Genomic DNA, 17,375 nt, shown 5'->3' with positions numbered 1-17,375 from the left:
GTCAACTACTACTAATCTTGAACATCAAACTGAAAGTCCTTACCACTGCATTAAGGAAAGGAAAAGAAGTAGTATTAAGCAACTGGAAAGGAATAAATAAAACTCTTATTCCCTATGCTAGCAATGAATATGTGGTAAATGCAAAATAACCCACAAATTAATCATTGGAAGCACACTTATGGTTTCTGCACACAGTATAATTTTTAAAAATTTAATTCTATATTGAAGAACAAAAGAGAAAAAATTTTATAGAGATATGAGAGAAATTATTTACCATCATGTCAAAACACATCAACTATCTTGGGGAAAAGAACCATTGAAAACTGTACAAAACTTCTATGCAGAAATCCATATAATGTTATGAAGAAAAACCAAAGAGGACTGGGAAATGTAAACTGGAGAGTGTGCAGGAGTCCCCCTCTTTTTATTTTCTCTCTCCTAAGCCTTGCTCTGAGTCAGCTACAGACCTATTGTAGTGGAGGCACATGGGTACCTCAAACTCTGAGAGAAAGCCCATTTCTCTGAATAGAGAAATTTGGAAAGAGGCACCTGCTAGGTGAATGCAGAGGGGAAAACTCTATCATCTGTTATCTTTAGTTCCTTCATTTTAAGTGCATGCTCAGTCTTGCAGAAATGTATGACACGGCAGGGGGCAAAATCTCTCAGAGAAGTCTCAGATTTCTAACCATAAGGCAAAGAAAAGGATCCTCTGGAAACTGTCAAGTGTGAGAAAAATCCTGGGAATGGGAGAGATAGAGGGTTTCTCTAATTTTGTGTATGAATCAGCACATGTCCCAAGCTCATTCTCAAGTTGTGAATGTGTAGAACAAAACCAAAGAAAGAAATAAAAGGCTTTGGTAGCTGAAGTACAACATTAACTATCATGTAAATTCCAGATGAACCTCTGAAGGGTTCATGGGAAAGACTTGCCCAGAGAGTATGGCTTGTACACTGAATTGACATTAAAGCTACTACCCACTGAAGTCAAGATAGACAAAACATTGACCTCAACCTAATTGGATTGACTCTTTCTCGAAACAAAAAATCAGCATCATCCAAGATTTTAATATAGCCTAGAGTCTCTCAACATAATTTTCAAAATGTTCAAGATACAATCCGAAATTACTCAACATACAAAGAACCAGGAAAATGTAACCAGTTCTCAAGGTAAAATACAGATGCCAACCCCCAAAACAACCAAGATATTGGAATTACCAAAGACTTTAAGGCAGCTATTAGAGTCATCTTTCATGGGATTAATGTGACATTCTTAAATCAGGAAAAGTTTTCAGCAGACATATAGAAATTATTTTTTAAAAAGAACGAAAACATAAAAATTAGAACTGACAAACACGATACCTGTAATAAAAAATTTCACTGCATGGGCTCTATGGCAGACTGGAGATGAAAGACTAAAGTCAGTGCACTTGAAGGTGAGTCAGTAGAAATCTGAAAAACAAAGAGATAAAGGATGAAAAATAAATAGAGACCCAGGGACCTGTGGAACAATAATAAAACATCTAACACTTGTGTCACTTAAGTTTCTAAAGTAGGTGAGAAAAAGGATAATGCAGAGAAAATATTTGAAGAAATAATGGCTGAAAATGTCCCAAATCTGAGGTTTTCCTGTTGTCTGCAATCTACTTTCCTGCAGGATTACTTTCCAAGTTCTTTAGCAGAAAAATTCACTTCTACTCTGCCTGGTAGACAACTTCCTACTTATTAGATACACTAACCTCATTTGTACAATTATTTATTTAAAAAAAAAGCATCTTGGGGAAGGGTATAGCTCAAGCGGTAGAGTGCATGCTTAGCATGCACAAGGTCGTGGGTTCAATCCCCAGTACCTCCATTAAAAATAAATAAATAAATGAACCTAGTTACCACCCCCCTGAAAAAAAAAACCAACTAACTAAAACAAATAAAAAATTTAAAAAAGCATCTTGCTTTTTATCCCAGGAAGAAAAATGTGGAGCTTTTGGAAAAAGGTCTTGAAGGTAGGGGATTTTTAGGTGAGTCCAGAATAATTTTAAATTTTCGCTAGAGTTATATGTTTAGTCTCTCAATTTCTCTGCTTATATCTCTGGGTTTCACATCACTGACAGGGCATTAACACACATAACTTGATTTGGAGTGTACACACCTCTGAGCAGGAAGCTAAAATACACTAATTTTATATTTTCCTTAAAACAAGTTCTCATGACGTATGGAATGAGCTATGGAGAGTCAGGTAGCAGAACTGGGTTTTAGAAGACACGGATATAGGTTATATTTACAGGCCCTAAGTCTTGCACTAAGGCATTAATCCTAAATTTGTATATCTTTATGTGGCAAACTAGATAAATTAATAACAAAGCAATCGATTCAAGCCTCCCAGTTTGTTCTAAGCAGTGAATACCAACCACAAATTAGCTAGCTGTGCTTGGGAACAATGACTGATCATCAAGGTCAGAAAAGAGAACTGACATAAGTATGACAAGATGGTCACACAAGTGAACAACAACACATGTATAGTGAGGGTCAAGGCAGTAGTTCCTACCTAGGGGGTTTTCTCTTCCAAACAGGACAATAACTTGCAAAGAGGTAAGAAACCTGCATAGCTCACAAATCATAGGTTGGGTTGATTACAGGTATAAAAACTTCCACAAAAGTAAACAAAAGCTTTCTAGAGGTGACAAGATCTCTGTCTCCAATATTTTGCACTGTCGCTGGACTGACTATAAAAGCTTGCAACTACAAAGGAAATGGTTTGAGTTGTCAGAACATGCAGTATAGCCATCTTTTATTGAGTGCCTAATTATATTTTAGGCAGTAAATATGTTAGCACAGTCACTCCAGGGAAGTGGATTTGATTAATTCTGGTTTGGCAAATCTGGGAGAGCTTTAGAAAGGAGTTGATATTTGTGCTGAGCCTTGAAGTATAGGCAGGGATTTCAGGGTGTCCCAAGCAAATGGCATTACTTTAGAAAAGACAGAGCTGGGAAAGAATGAGCATACTGAGTAGAGGGGTGTGACCAGAACTGTGTCTTCAAGGATTAACTCTGAAGGAAAGATGAAGGATGAAGGAAGATATTAAAGACAATGTAACTACATTTTTAAGGTATTAAACATTTTAAACAGTCTATATTTTTCCTGAGCTTTTAATATATCTATAGATGATAGATTCACATTATGTCAAGAAGAGGGGATTTTAAGCATTCCTATAATCTTGAGATTGATCTATTAATGGTCATAGAGAATGAGCATAATCTTTTTCTGCAAAATTTCTTTGGTGTCATGCTACAAGACTAAATGAACTTTTTCTGACCTTTTATCTTTATTCAATTCAGCAAACATTTACTTAATACCTATTATATTCCAGGAGAGATAAATAAAGCAGATTTCCTACATTTTCAGGCTTTGGAATAAAGTCAAAATACTGATATGTAGGAAGGTGAGTACAAAAGAGGTATTTAAGTGCTACAATGAAGCAGACTATTATGCCCACATTTTGGGAGAATTGGCTAATGCCACCTTTGGGGAACAAACAAACTCTACAAATCAGGTACATTTGATCTATATTAGGGGTCTTTAGGGTCATTTTTTTCTTTCATCTAAGAGATGAAATCTGTTGTTTAAAGCAAGAGAGTAAGAAACAAGTGGGTAGGAAGACACTGATGATGAATGAGTGCTAGTTTGCCAAGCAGAGTAGAAACCAGACCTCTGAAGTAGAGGGGGTATCATGTCTGTAACCAAAGACTTGTGAAAGGCCTGGAACATCAGGGAAATAGTGAGACATTTAATGTGCCTTACCTGTTGCATGCACAGAAAAAGTGGCCTAAGATGAATGGTTAAGGTCAATTGGTGTCAAATAATGACAGTCCAGGAGTTTAACTTAAACTTGCATGTGTCAGGGAGGAAGAAATTTTCCTCTACCCTTCTAGGTTCCTCTGGTTGGTCTAAGAATTAAATTAACATGAGACAGGTTAACAGGAAAAAATCATACAAAAAAATTAATAATATGTATATGTGGGAAAGACCCAGGAGAACTGAGTAACTGACCAAAACAGCCAAAGTCCTCATCTTAAACACCATCTTCAGCTAAAGAGAAAGGAAGATGTTAGGAATAGTGGTTTGGGACTTCAAAGGGGAGGAAGGCAACTGATAGAGAGATGGAAAAGCAAATGTTGGTAAACAAGTGTTTGCTGGGCCATGAAGACAATGGGACATAGGGGAATTTTAACAAACAGACTTGGTTAGTTCCTCCTTGTCTACACAACTAGTTCATACTACAGTTATCTACAGTGATAGCTCCCCTTCCTGGAACAGGCCGTCTATCTAAATTCTTTCAGGCAGTTCGCGGGGAAGGTTAAAGGTTCTTCCTGAGTCTTTTGGACCTTGATTCTTTTCAGCTATAAATAATCCTCATGCCAATGAGGCATTTTGGGGTGGCAAATTTTGCTCCCCTACCAAGGCACAGGAAAATGATCAGGGATTTTTCAGAAAAGAAAGTGATATAATTTATCTTACAGTACTTAGTAAAAACTAAATTAATAAAATGAATGAATCCAGACTGGTGGAACAATGGATTGAATAATGATGGCGGGAAGTGTGGTCAGATCTGCGCGGGCAGTTCTAGCTGTGGTTTCTGAGCTGTCCACACTATGCTCTGTTATTCACTGCTGAATGCTCTACCTCGAGAATATCTTTAACCAGCACCCTCAGCATCACCTTTAGCATTCTCATCTGTAGACTGCATTAAGTGCCAGAATTCATGCAAGCAGGAGACTGATGGAAGGAGCCAATGCAATAGAGTTCTCTGGTGCATCTGCCAGGCCTTTCTGAATGTTTGTGAGGCTCAGAGTAAAAGTAAAAGTGGAAGCTCATATAACATATACAAAGATATTTAAAATGTATAAATCAAGATACTAAAATATCAAATATTAAATAAAATACGTTGTACTCTCCTATGTTGACAAATACACTTGCATAAAGATCTGGAAGAACAGGCTGAAACTGGGAATTTTTGGTCTTGTTCCATGTATGAATGTGCTATAGTGAGTGAAAAGTTTTCACAGTCATCTTCCCTCCACCAGTCACATCCAGCACTTGAGGGTCCTCATGTGTGAGTCTAAATATACAAACAAACAATGGCCAGACCATACATGACAGTAGGACACTAATCCATAACCTCTGCTGCAATCAGCCCAGAATGGTCAGTCCTTGATTAATAACTGTCAGCTTCCCTAAGTTTTGCCTCCACTTCCTATTCAGGACCGATTAGAGAATGCCAAATATTCTCCCCAAATGGATACCCTGCTTCTAATGAACACATCTAACACTTTCTCATACCAATATCCTCCCATCAGAGCACACCTGAAATCGTCCCTTTTTTCATGATACAGATTTCCTACTCCTTTGCCTGCCTTTGAGTCACTGCTAAACATTAGTGAAGGTGGCTGACGCCCTGGCTATAGCAAGTTCTGAATAAGTAGCTTCTGTTCTCATTTGAGTTATCGTCATTTATTTTCACATGTATGTGTAAGTGTGGTTACTCCAGCCTGCAAAACAAAGCTTTATCCATACCTCCCACAAACAGTAGCCTCAGAAAGACTCAAGAAAAAAGGCCTGATTAGATTCTGGAAGTGGATTGGGTACCATTTGAACAAGAAATTCTAGGGTCTTGAGTAACTTGAGCAGTCTGGAAAGAGATGGCACATATTTGAAGTGAATACACAGTTGGTTTTGCAGATCCCCCTCCCTAGGCAAAGAGGTGTGGCTAGAGTAGGGCCAGGGCGGGGTCCTGAATCCGGGGCAGGGGCCTCCTTTTGCCTAAGTCAAAGGATGATACTGGCATCAACATCAACCATTTTGAGCCGAGGCCTCAACTTGAAATCGATCTAAATTTTTAAAAATATGACTGCATCCAAATCAGAGTCAGAAAACCTCCTTAGTGCTTTCTTGATGTCCTGTGCTACTCTCTACACAGCATTTACACTCTTTTGTAATTTGTGTTTGTTTGTTTTACATACCTTTAGGACAGGCATCTTACTCATCTTTGTACCCTGAGAACTAACATTGAGACAGAATTCAATGAAGTATTATTTGTTCATGAAAAATTATCAACTATATGTAAAGTGTAATAATTTTTCCTCATGTAATTCAAAGAAATAGCTAGCTAAATATCAACTTGGCTTTACTAGCTTCAAAGTCTTACTCCCTATGTTGGAGAGAAACTGGCAATTTTAAACAACCCCTTTACTGCCATCAATTTTAATACTCAAAGCTTGTTGCAAAATATGTCTGTGTTTTGAGAGTGAAAATGTTTTCCATTGTTTGTCTCCAGCTGGAGAGTTAGGAGAAAGTCTGAGAATTCTGAGAGGGATAATATAATCACAGTTCTGAGGAGTTTTTACTTTAGCTGTTTTAAATTGCATTTTTATATGTAAGGCACCTAGGGAAGCACTGGCCTGATAGGTGCAATATAAATGAGAAATATTTTAAGAATACAATTCTGGAGCCTGATAACAGAATTTCTACTATTTTGTTGTTGTTGTTTTGTTTCATATTATTTTGTTGTTGTTTTCCTTGTTTTCAGCAGGGATTACCTTCAGGATAATTTAAATCTAATTTTTCTTGGGGCCCTAAGTGCACCAAAGCTCTTCTGCAGATCCACTGATTAAAATTTAATTTTACATTTTCCTAGAAGGTAGGGCAGATACCTCCTAAGGAACAGCAGCAGGCTTTCACTTTAATCCCCTGAGAGCATTTCCCATGGCTCCATTTGGAATTTTACGAAGAATTATAAAAGTCCTGGCAATGATATTCCCATGGGAAGTGAGAAGGATGAAGCCACTCTTGCCAGTTTTGGTCCTGGCTCTAATTAAGACATTAGCATTTGGAATCAATGGTATAGCGTGAGGACAAAATAATGCCTGGTAAGCAGCTTCCCATTATTCCAGCACAAGTACAGAAAATTCCAATCAAATGAATTGGAATATTCTTATGGAAGTAATATTTCTGTGGGTTATTTCCTTTTTCAAAAGGTGTCAAAAACATATTTGGACCTTGCTGATTAGAAAAGAACTTCCACAGATAGAAAAGACATCTCCTCTATATTCTGTAAAATAAGCATGCTGGGTCTTCAATTACTTGGAAAAACAAATCTTCTCCTCTTAACTGGTAAATAAAATGCAGCATGGATTCCTTCCTTTATTCCCTGAGTTGAAAGTAAGCCCAGCCATCTATAACCACAATGTATAATCTCAAATGGTCATTAAGTGTAAAGGATAATTGTAACTTCACAGAAACAGTTACTTGCTAAGTTGTATACTAAGAGATCACAGAAATGCTTACTAAAACGAAAGGATTTCTTCATCCCTCTCTTGCTCAGTATCTCATCCTTTCTCTAAATAAAACATCTGTCACTGGGAGAATATGTAATTTCCTTAGCTGTGAATTTCCAGAATTTAGCCCTCCACATGATTGCCAGATTCTTCTTGAAATCTGGTGAAAATATTCATTGTAATAGAAAAACTTCCTCAATAATTGAAAAAAAATTGTAAATGATGTTTAAGAGAACAGAACCATGTTGGCACACTGATTTGCTGAAAAAAAATACAAGACTTGAATAAATAGATCTGGCTTTGGTGCTACTGCTGATGCCATATAGCAGTGTGACTCTGGGAAAAATCACTTACTCTCTGTTTCTCAGTTTCTCTATTTTTGAAACTTTGACAACACAAAATTGCCTTTCCTAATTTAGAGTGTAGTTATGAGGAAGCATGAACTAAAATTATTATTGTTGTTTACCTTCCTCCCAAGAAAACACTATGCAAATCCAAACACTCAGTAGAATATAAAGAATGAAGCACTGAATCAAACCAAGAATCTCTGTAAAGTAGATCTCTATGGTGCCAAAAGAGACATTCTTTTCCTATACAACCAGATAAGAATACCAACATGTGCTATCCTAAATATCATTATTTTTTCCATTAATAGCCCATTATGAATCTATCGTTCAATATTCTTTCTAAACCACCTTGAATTTATGTCCTTTCTTTCCTTCCTTCCTTCCTTCCTCCCTTCCTTTTTTCTATTCCTAGATCCCTTCCTTCCAATATTTATTGAGGATCTAGTATTATTTGAGGCAATACAAAAATACAGAGAAGAGGGAAAAATGGAATTCTAGAAGGCCTAAATAAAATAAAATATAATAGGAAGCTACACGTATTTTCACTTGACCATATCTGATACAGGAAAATGTGCGGTGAGTAGATAGCTGTGTCCCAGGTCTTGGTTGAGTCCCTGGGATGCACCCCACCAAGGGGGTCCTTGGCTTCATGCAGGAAAGAATTCAAGAGCGAGCCACAGTTGAGTAAAGGTAGACTTATTCAGAGAGATACATACTCCATAGACAGAGTACAGGATGTTTCAGAAGTCAAGAGAAAGGCCATGAGGTGTAGGGGTTGGAAGCTTAATTTAAAGTAAAAGTAGATGCACATTCTATAGACAGAGTATGGGCTGTCTCACTCAGGAGGGAGAGTGGCCACTAGGTGTGGGGGTTGTTAGTTTTTATGGGCTTGGTTATTTCATATGCTAACAAGTGAGAGGATTATTCCAACTACTTTGGGGAAGGGGCTGGGATTCCCAGGAACTGAGCCACCGCCTACTTTTTGATCTTTTATAGTTAGCCTTGGGACTGTCATGGCACCTGTGGAAGTGCCATTTAACATGTTAATATTATTACAATGAGCATATAATGAAGCTCAAGGTCTACTGGAAGTCAAATCTCCCGCTATCTTGGGCCTCAAGGCCTACTGGGAGCTGAATTTTCTGCCACCTTGGTGTTCATTGTTGTGTCATTATTTGAATGGATGTGCCCTGCCCCCTTCCTTCCTGTCTCATACCTGAGGGTATAAGAGGAAGAGTGATAAGAAATGAAGCTGAAGAAGTAGGCAGGGGCAGGTCCAGAAGGGCCTTAGGTACTTTCTTCAGGGGTTTCTATTTTATTCTATAGGTGATACAGAGTTAGTGAAGAATTTTAACTAGGGGCATAAGGTAATATTTTTTAACATTTTTATTCTGTCAACTGTGAGTAAAGGTGAGTAAAAATGTTTGGTAGGAAAATCAGTTATGAGAGTGTTCCAGGAACATAGTTGAACGATGATGAGTGTGAGCGGTGATTTCTGCAATGGAGATGGTGAAGAGGGGACAGCATCTCAGTGTCTTTGCATATGAATTAAATGTTCAGGGTAAGCAGAAGGGACTGATGGACTGTACAAAGAATATGAGACAGAGGGAGAATTTGAGGATGACTACAGGAGAAGGGGCAGTTTGGGGAGAAAACAGTGTCTTCACATATACTGTTTGCTTACCCTGAACATTTAATTCTTTATCTCTTGGCTTGGTTAATTCTTTGTTATCTTTTAGGTCTTACCTTAAATATTATTGCTCAGAAAGGTGAGGTCCCCTTCCTCATTCATTTGCCATCATGGCATTCTGTAATTTGCATTTCTAGAACTCCTAATTCTTAATTTATATTTATCTGTACCAATATTTAACACTCATCTTTCCCAGTAGATGGCAGAATCCATGAGAACAAGGGTAATGCATCTGTACTCTTTTCTGCTGTATTCCCAGAGCATAAAAAGTGCCTGATGAAGATAAATGATTCTTAAATGAAGAAGTCTGAGTTAGGTTTCATAGGAGAACTTTGCCTAAAGATGACATTGTACAGGTTATCAACATGATTACTGATAGGAGGTTGACCAAACAAAGCCATGAGAGTGGATGGAATTGCCTAAGTACAATGCATAGAATGAGACAAGCATAAGGGATGAAAGAACTTAAAAAGCAAGTTCCATGAGGTGGGAACACTGACGAGTTCACTTCTTTATCTACAGAGCTTACAACACGGTCTGGAATATATAGAGCACTCACATATTTGTTAAACAAAAGAATGAAAAAAAAAAACCAATGAAAAATATCTATATTTAAGGGCCTGAGAGCTCATCACATATGTGGACTCAATTATCATTCTTTCCTTACCTCTCCTTTCTCTGTGCAAAAATTCCCAGATTTCCTCTACCATCCCTCCCATATAATTTTCAGACTTTCTACTTCCTAGTCTCCTGTCCTCTTAAAAGAGCATGCCACTCTTAAAAGGCATTTCTCCCACAAGTGAACCCAACATTCACAATATGGTCCAACCAGTGAAAGAAGATAAGCTCCTTTACCGTGGACCTTACACTCAGGTGAATCCAAACTATTTCATAATTTTCATAGCAACAGTACATTTCTTACATTCACTCAGTCAACAGAAACATCTGTTTTACATGAGAAGCTCTTAAGGAGTTTTACCCTTCTCCTATAATTTTGCAGTAAATTTTTGCTATCTAGTAAAATCCATCACTGTAGTTTTCATTTATCATTTCAGCCTGTCAGATTTTTTCTATTAAATCTTCATTCTGTATTAGTATCCTGTCAAGTACCGTCATCCACAAATTTGATAAGCTTATCTATGTTCTTTGTCTTAAGTTTTTTGCTAAAAGTGGAAATAATTAAGTTCAATATCCAAGCCCTATAATTCTCCACTAGATATGACTCTCCAGATACAGATCCCATCCAGTGAACCAATACTTTTCATGTATATTATGAAATCTCCTGACTCACATCTCTGTAACTCTACATTTCTCTACATTGCAATTCCATTCAATTTCCATGTAATAAACAACTATTATTTACAAAACAACATGATGGCCAGGATATTATACCAGGATACTATGTGAAGTTTCTTTAAAATATGGCTAAAATCCTGATTCATTATGTCTATGTCATCTTCTTAATCTAATAATTTGAAAATAATGGCATATTTAATTGCATTTATATCATGAGACCCTAAACTCTATCACTTAAAAATGCTGGATCTTCAGTTAAGTATTACCATCAACAAATGCCACAGTTACATATACACATGATCTGAGGAGAGATGATACATAATATAATAAAGCCTAATTGATTGAAGAATATTTGACCCTTTTTTTCCCCCATGTTAGGATCATGACACTCTAGTGAAGGAGTCCCAAACAAAAAACAAAAAAGTCAATAGGGTTCAGAAAGTAAAGTGAAAGAAAAGAATAAAGATGAACAATCACCTACTGTGTTGCATTGTCTAGATCTGCCCTGAGTAGCATAGGGTCAAACCAAAAGGAAGAATGTGAATAATAGATGTCAATCGAGGAGAGGTCCTTTGCCTGAAAAAGACTTCTAAATGTAACAGAGTCCATTAGAGTATCTGGTGATTTATCTTAAAGGATGGATATTTCATAAAGCTTCCTCCAGGTACTGCTTTTCAGAAGGCTATCCTCTGCAATGTTGGACCTTTGTGTTTTATAAAGGCTTTATAGCATGGTTTTAGTTACATTTTTTTTTTTTAACTTAATGTCACTGAAGCCCTATTGCAGGTCTGATAACGAAAGAAAATAATGTATGGTTTTAGAAAGTGCTAGGGAATTAGAAGAGAAACTATATTAAACAGGAAAATGTCTATTTCTGTAGCGCTTACCACTACAGTTTAGATATAATTTTTTAAATATCTGTCAATTAGTTGACAATAAAATAGAATAGAGAATGTCCCAAAAATGTATAGGTAATGAAAATAACCAGACTTTATCTTTCTCACCCTCCCCCTAAAAATCCTGGATCAACCCTTTACCATTCCTAATTAGTTTTATGATGAAAAACAGAAACAAAAACTGTTGTAGCAGCAGAAAATTTACTTTTATGCTTGAATGGTTACCTCTAATGATTATGCAAATAAAACGACAAATCTGCCATTTTTATTACTCTGGCTATACCTTGAATCTGCAGGATTGTTTCCCAGATGAGAGTTGAGTGCCAACTCAATTACACCCACTTTCCATGTAAGAAGGAGTCTTATATTGGGAAGCGTGGAAAGTAGGCTCTGCCTCCTCAGGTCATAAGGTCACGCCTCTGAAGATGTTTAAGCAAAGACCTCAACAGAGATAATTCTTCACATGTGAGTTCAAAAAAGAGCCTCCACCTATGAACTCTGAAGCCTTTTCAAGATCTATGTTGAAAATACCTTTGACACTAGATCTAACTGACTCTTTAAAAATCAATTATTATAAAAAGTGCTCTTTTTGAAATATTGAAAATATGTGCAAAACAATACTAAGATTTAATACTTAAATGTAGTGTTTAGCATATGTCATGCTATGTGTTAAACACTGTACGTATGTTAGCTTCCCTAATTCTCACAGTAGTTCTGTAATCATTCCCTTATCACAGATAAGGAATGTGAGACATAGAAAAGTTCTTCAACTTGCCTAGGATCACAGTCTGTAAGTGGCACAGTCAGGCTATAAATCAAAGCAAACTGACTTTAGGCTCCATGTTCTAAAACCACTAAACTATATCGCCTCTTAATGTGTGGCTTAGAAAAAGATTTGGCTCGATTAAAATCAACCACTAAGACACTGTCAACTGTTAAATAGTTGTAAAACAATTGCTGATGGGAGTAGAACTGGAAATTTCTATTGTAGGTGATAGTCACAGGAAAATTGATTTTTCTGTGTTGTTTTCTGTCTGACAGTGGAATATGTATATATATAAAATATACACTTGGCTTCATTAATATAGACAACATCACTTGATTTCTTTCTATATATAGGCCATGCTACTGAAGATGTTTTCTATGTATAGAAGGAAGCCAAGTGACATTGTAAAATTTGACAGGAGAAGGCTAGGTCGAGCTAATCAAGTTCTTGACTATGTAAAGAGAAGGCAGCAACTCAATTAACACACAAGAAAAAAATGTTAAAACTGATGTTCAATGCATATGTGTGACTGTAGAGAAGTATTTTCAAAACTGGATGATTTCCTCAAAAAATCTAATTGATAGCAGTTTTATTTTATTGTTGGAAGGCCCATGTCTGTGTGTAGGCATTCTGTTTCTTTGAAATTTGTTATATATCTTTGCCCATTTTTTATTGAAATATACTTGACATATAACTTTGTGTAAGCTTAATGTGTACATGTTGATTTGATACATTTATATATTGTAATATAATTACCACTGTAGCATCAGCTAATGCCTTTATTATATTACATAATTATCATTTTTACTTTGTTGCAGGAATAATTAAGATCTAGTCTCTTAGCAAGTTCGATGTTTATAATACAGTATTGTAGTCTATGCTGTGCGTTAGATCTCCAGAAATTATTTATCTACTAGTTGCAGGTTTATAGCCTTAAACATCTTTCCTATTCCTCCAGCCTGAGACCCTGGTAACCACCATTCTATTTTCTGATTTTACAGGTTTGGTTTTTCTTAGATTCCACAGACAAGTGAGATCATACAATATCTGTCTTTCTCTAACATCTCACTTTTTATTAAGGATAGTTATAGGTCTCAGAGAAAAAGTTTAGTTGGTAAGATGGGATTTCATATCTCTGAAACATTAGTTTCTATTCAAATATGTAACTGGCAGCAATTTCCAGTCTTGTGGTCATAGTGTTCAAAGATGAAAGAATCGTCTTCTAGGGAGCATAGAGTGCACAGTCCACCCATTTCAATGACAACAAATATCACACTATTGTATGAACACCACTGTTACAATATATTTCCCTTTAATCATTACTACAAGGATGAATCAATCTATTGCAATAGGATATGACTGACTTACCAGAGCTTCAAAGGCTATGAACCACTTTGACAAGTCTGAATGGATTTGAAATCTCTTCATTTTAGTTTCAGGTTAATTATTTTCCTCTGCTACTATCCCCTTTCAGCTTCTTTCTAGCACTATTTAGGTAATTAATGTCTATCTCCTTTTAATAATACATTTCAACAGGCATTGTTGAGATTCTATTTCAAAGGTAATTTAAAAACCATACTTTAGTGTATTGATTGAAAATGAAACATGAATGTTAATAAAATGACTTACCTAACTATTGTTCTTTCTTTGCTATTATATAAATGAAAGGGATGGACAATGAGCAAAAATATAGTTCATCTGAGAATGACCATTTAGTGCACATTCTAAAAAAGCCAGACTGGCTGGTTGTACTCTTACACACACACAGACACACACACACACACACACACACACACCCTAAACAAAATAATTTAGCAAAAGAAGAAAAAGAAGGAAAAAATTAACCATAGGAGACAATGGTTCATCACTGATAACCTAAACTGTGTACTGTAGCAAAGTAATGCCTCAAAAGCACTTGAAAGGACATCTTCACAGACAGATGAAATCACTCTGATATAGGGAAAAGAAACAAAATTAACTAACAAGTTGCAAGCTTTGGTTGACAGATTCTGCCATTTTTATTTTCTATTATAGATAAATGGTATCTTAACAAAGAATCACTTTCTTCCCAGGTTATGAAAGTAGACCTAGGAGGTAAAGGACTCTCAAAATAACAATTGAATTCAAACTTCTTTTCCTGTTACTGTATTGGTTTTATTCATGTGAAAGCTAATATTTGTGACAAAATCATTTATTGGATTATATATTTCAACTCAAGGACATAAAATAAAATTTTCATGAGTACATATTCTAATTCACTAGATTTCAGACAGTGATTGACAGTGCCTAGAAGTTCCAGAAATGTTTGACCTAAATTTTACTTGTGTTTGTCTTAATGAATTTGCCACTTAATAGAAAATGCACACTCTGATATGTAATACACCAAATTTTAACTTCTTGTTGAAACCCTTATCCCATTTATGCATGCTCTCAAATCACCACATTTTTCTGCAGACCTGGGAATAAAACAGTTCCTGACATTTCTAGAACATGCTTGAGAATTTCCTAAGTGTGTCATTGATTAAATTTATAGTGCTGAACTCTTTCAAAAATAGCCATCCCATGATTATGAAAGTAAATTGTATAGGCCAACCTACGACCACAGTGTATCTGACCACAGTCAATTAAATGCCCAGCCAGGCACAGAAACATCTGCTCAGCTTGTTTGATTCAATAGTAGTTTCTGTAGTCAAAAAGGAAAAGAAAGTATGACATCATACTGGTTTTAGTATTTATTGAAAATGTTATTTCTTTCTTGTCCCATTTAAATACTTATGACAAATCAAATCAGTTGAAACAGATACTTAAGATTGCAAGGCAAATTGTTTTTAAAAACAAGCTGTTATCATTTCATCTTCTCAGATGAGTAAATCAGAATTTTCTGTTCTCAACCAAAACAAATGGAGAGATAAATTAGATGCTGAGGCATGACAGCAGCCTAATTGTTCTTACCAAATGTATTTATAATTAGTCTTAAAATAATTATATACTAATATATGTATATGTTTTTACATTTTATTTATATTTATGTTTTTCACTATATATATTTTTTATACTTGGTGGATGGGTGTAAAATTTAATTGGCAAAAAGGCTCCACTGCCAAGAATTTGCCAAGCCCTTGCTTTAAGAAAAAGAAAATTGGAATTAAAATTTATTTCTTAGATTCTAAGAAGAAGGAACAACAGCAACAGCATGTGTCAGTCTCTCCATATCCTCTATAAAAAGAGAGAGAACTAGATGAGAGAACTAAATACCTCTGGATGACATTCACAACAGAATGTAAGCAGGTGATAAAAATTAGTTGACACCAGACCTATATGGTATCAAGAAAGCAACAAGGGTGGTGTGCAATGAACTTGGGAATAGATAACTCTGAAACAGCTAAGAGGTAACAAGAGCTGAAAATGGAAGTGATTTTCCCTCTCTAACAGTAGGTGAATGTAAGCAGCCTGTGGTACAAAGAATTGGAGCAGCGAGATTAGTGTAACTCCCATGAACATTCACATATGCCCCACTAGAGCTCACGTCTACAACGGGCCCTACACTGAGGAGGAATTTCTAAGAGTAGGATAAAAATTGAACAAGATAGGGACAGTAGAGAAAGAGAAGCTATGTCAAAGTAGGGGAAGAAAATAGAGCTAGGAAATCTCAGATAGCAAACAGTAATATTTTTGAACATTATATGAAAACAAAAGAAGGAAATCTGTTAAGTTTATAAGAGCGTTCCTAAATTGTGCCTCTTTTTAAAAAAATCAAGAAGACTAATTTCAAATAAAAGTCAGCAAGAGAAAATTATCAAGATTAAAATCTACTCAAATTTATTATAAAAATAATAGAGAATGGGCAGAATAACTTCCCTACAGACAATAATACAATAATACAGACACCCCATGAACACATACTTCAAAAGCAGATCAAAACTGTAAACTACAATTCCAAAATGAGCAAGAAAATTAAAGAAAAGAATACAATACATTTAAAAACTCAGAAAGAAGATGAAAGAACTTAGAAAGATTAGAACTAAAAGTAAAAAATTATTTCTGAAATGAAACTATATTCACAAGGCACATAAGAGTGAATTAAAAATCAGTTAATTTCATAAGAAAAATAAAAGACAAAAAAGGGAATATTTTAAAGTAAAGAAAGATAAAAAAGACTTGAAAGAACGTGAAAGATGTTAAAAATAAACAAGAGAGAATGGACATACAGATATTATATTATCCTTGATGAAGAAAAGCCAAGTAAGGAAAAAGAATAAAAACTAAAAAAGCAAATTCAAGAAAATGTTCATAAAAAAATGATTTGAAACTACATATTGAAAGAGCATATTGTGTATATGAGAATACTTACACAGAACTACAAACACCATGATATATTTTATTAAAATTATAGAATTTTAAAGAAACTAATTTCCTTTGGGTAACTAGAAAGAAAAGTGCTTATAAAGGAAAGAAAATTAAATTATCATCAGACTTTTTTGACAGCAATGATTTATGTCAGATGAAAGTAGTAACATTTTGAATACTGAAGAAAAGAAATGTGTGCCAAGGATTTTGTATTCAGCAAAATTAACTTTCAGCTCTAAAGTGCATAAGCCTTTATCAAAATACAGGAACTCAGCTAATATTATGCCCATGAATCCTTCCTGAAGAACCTAATAGAGAACAAGCTTCATACACAAAATGACTAGAGAGACCTTAATAAAAGACTAGGTCATAAGCATTCAATATTTAGTTATTTGCAGAACTAAACAAGGTACTAAGAGGGAAAGAGGGTGTTATGTAACAGCTATATGTTTTGAAAATAAAATACAATACAATCATTTTAAAAATAGATGGAAAATAGTGTACAAGTAAAAGTATTTTTAACATTTCAGTAATCATATTGGAGGTAGTAGTAATACTGTTTTTCTGAGACTAATGTGAATGGAATTAGAGATTTAAAAAGTAAGTTGTTATATTCTAATTGATCCTCACCATGCTATGTCCTTAAGGAGCAGAATCTTTCGTGTAGAAGAAAGAAAATATGGATTTTACAGAAAGGAATTTAGAACT

This window comes from Vicugna pacos, chromosome X, assembly GCF_048564905.1.
Source record: "Vicugna pacos chromosome X, VicPac4, whole genome shotgun sequence".
NCBI classification, from domain to species: domain Eukaryota; kingdom Metazoa; phylum Chordata; class Mammalia; order Artiodactyla; family Camelidae; genus Vicugna; species Vicugna pacos.
This window is presented reverse-complemented; position numbering follows the sequence as displayed.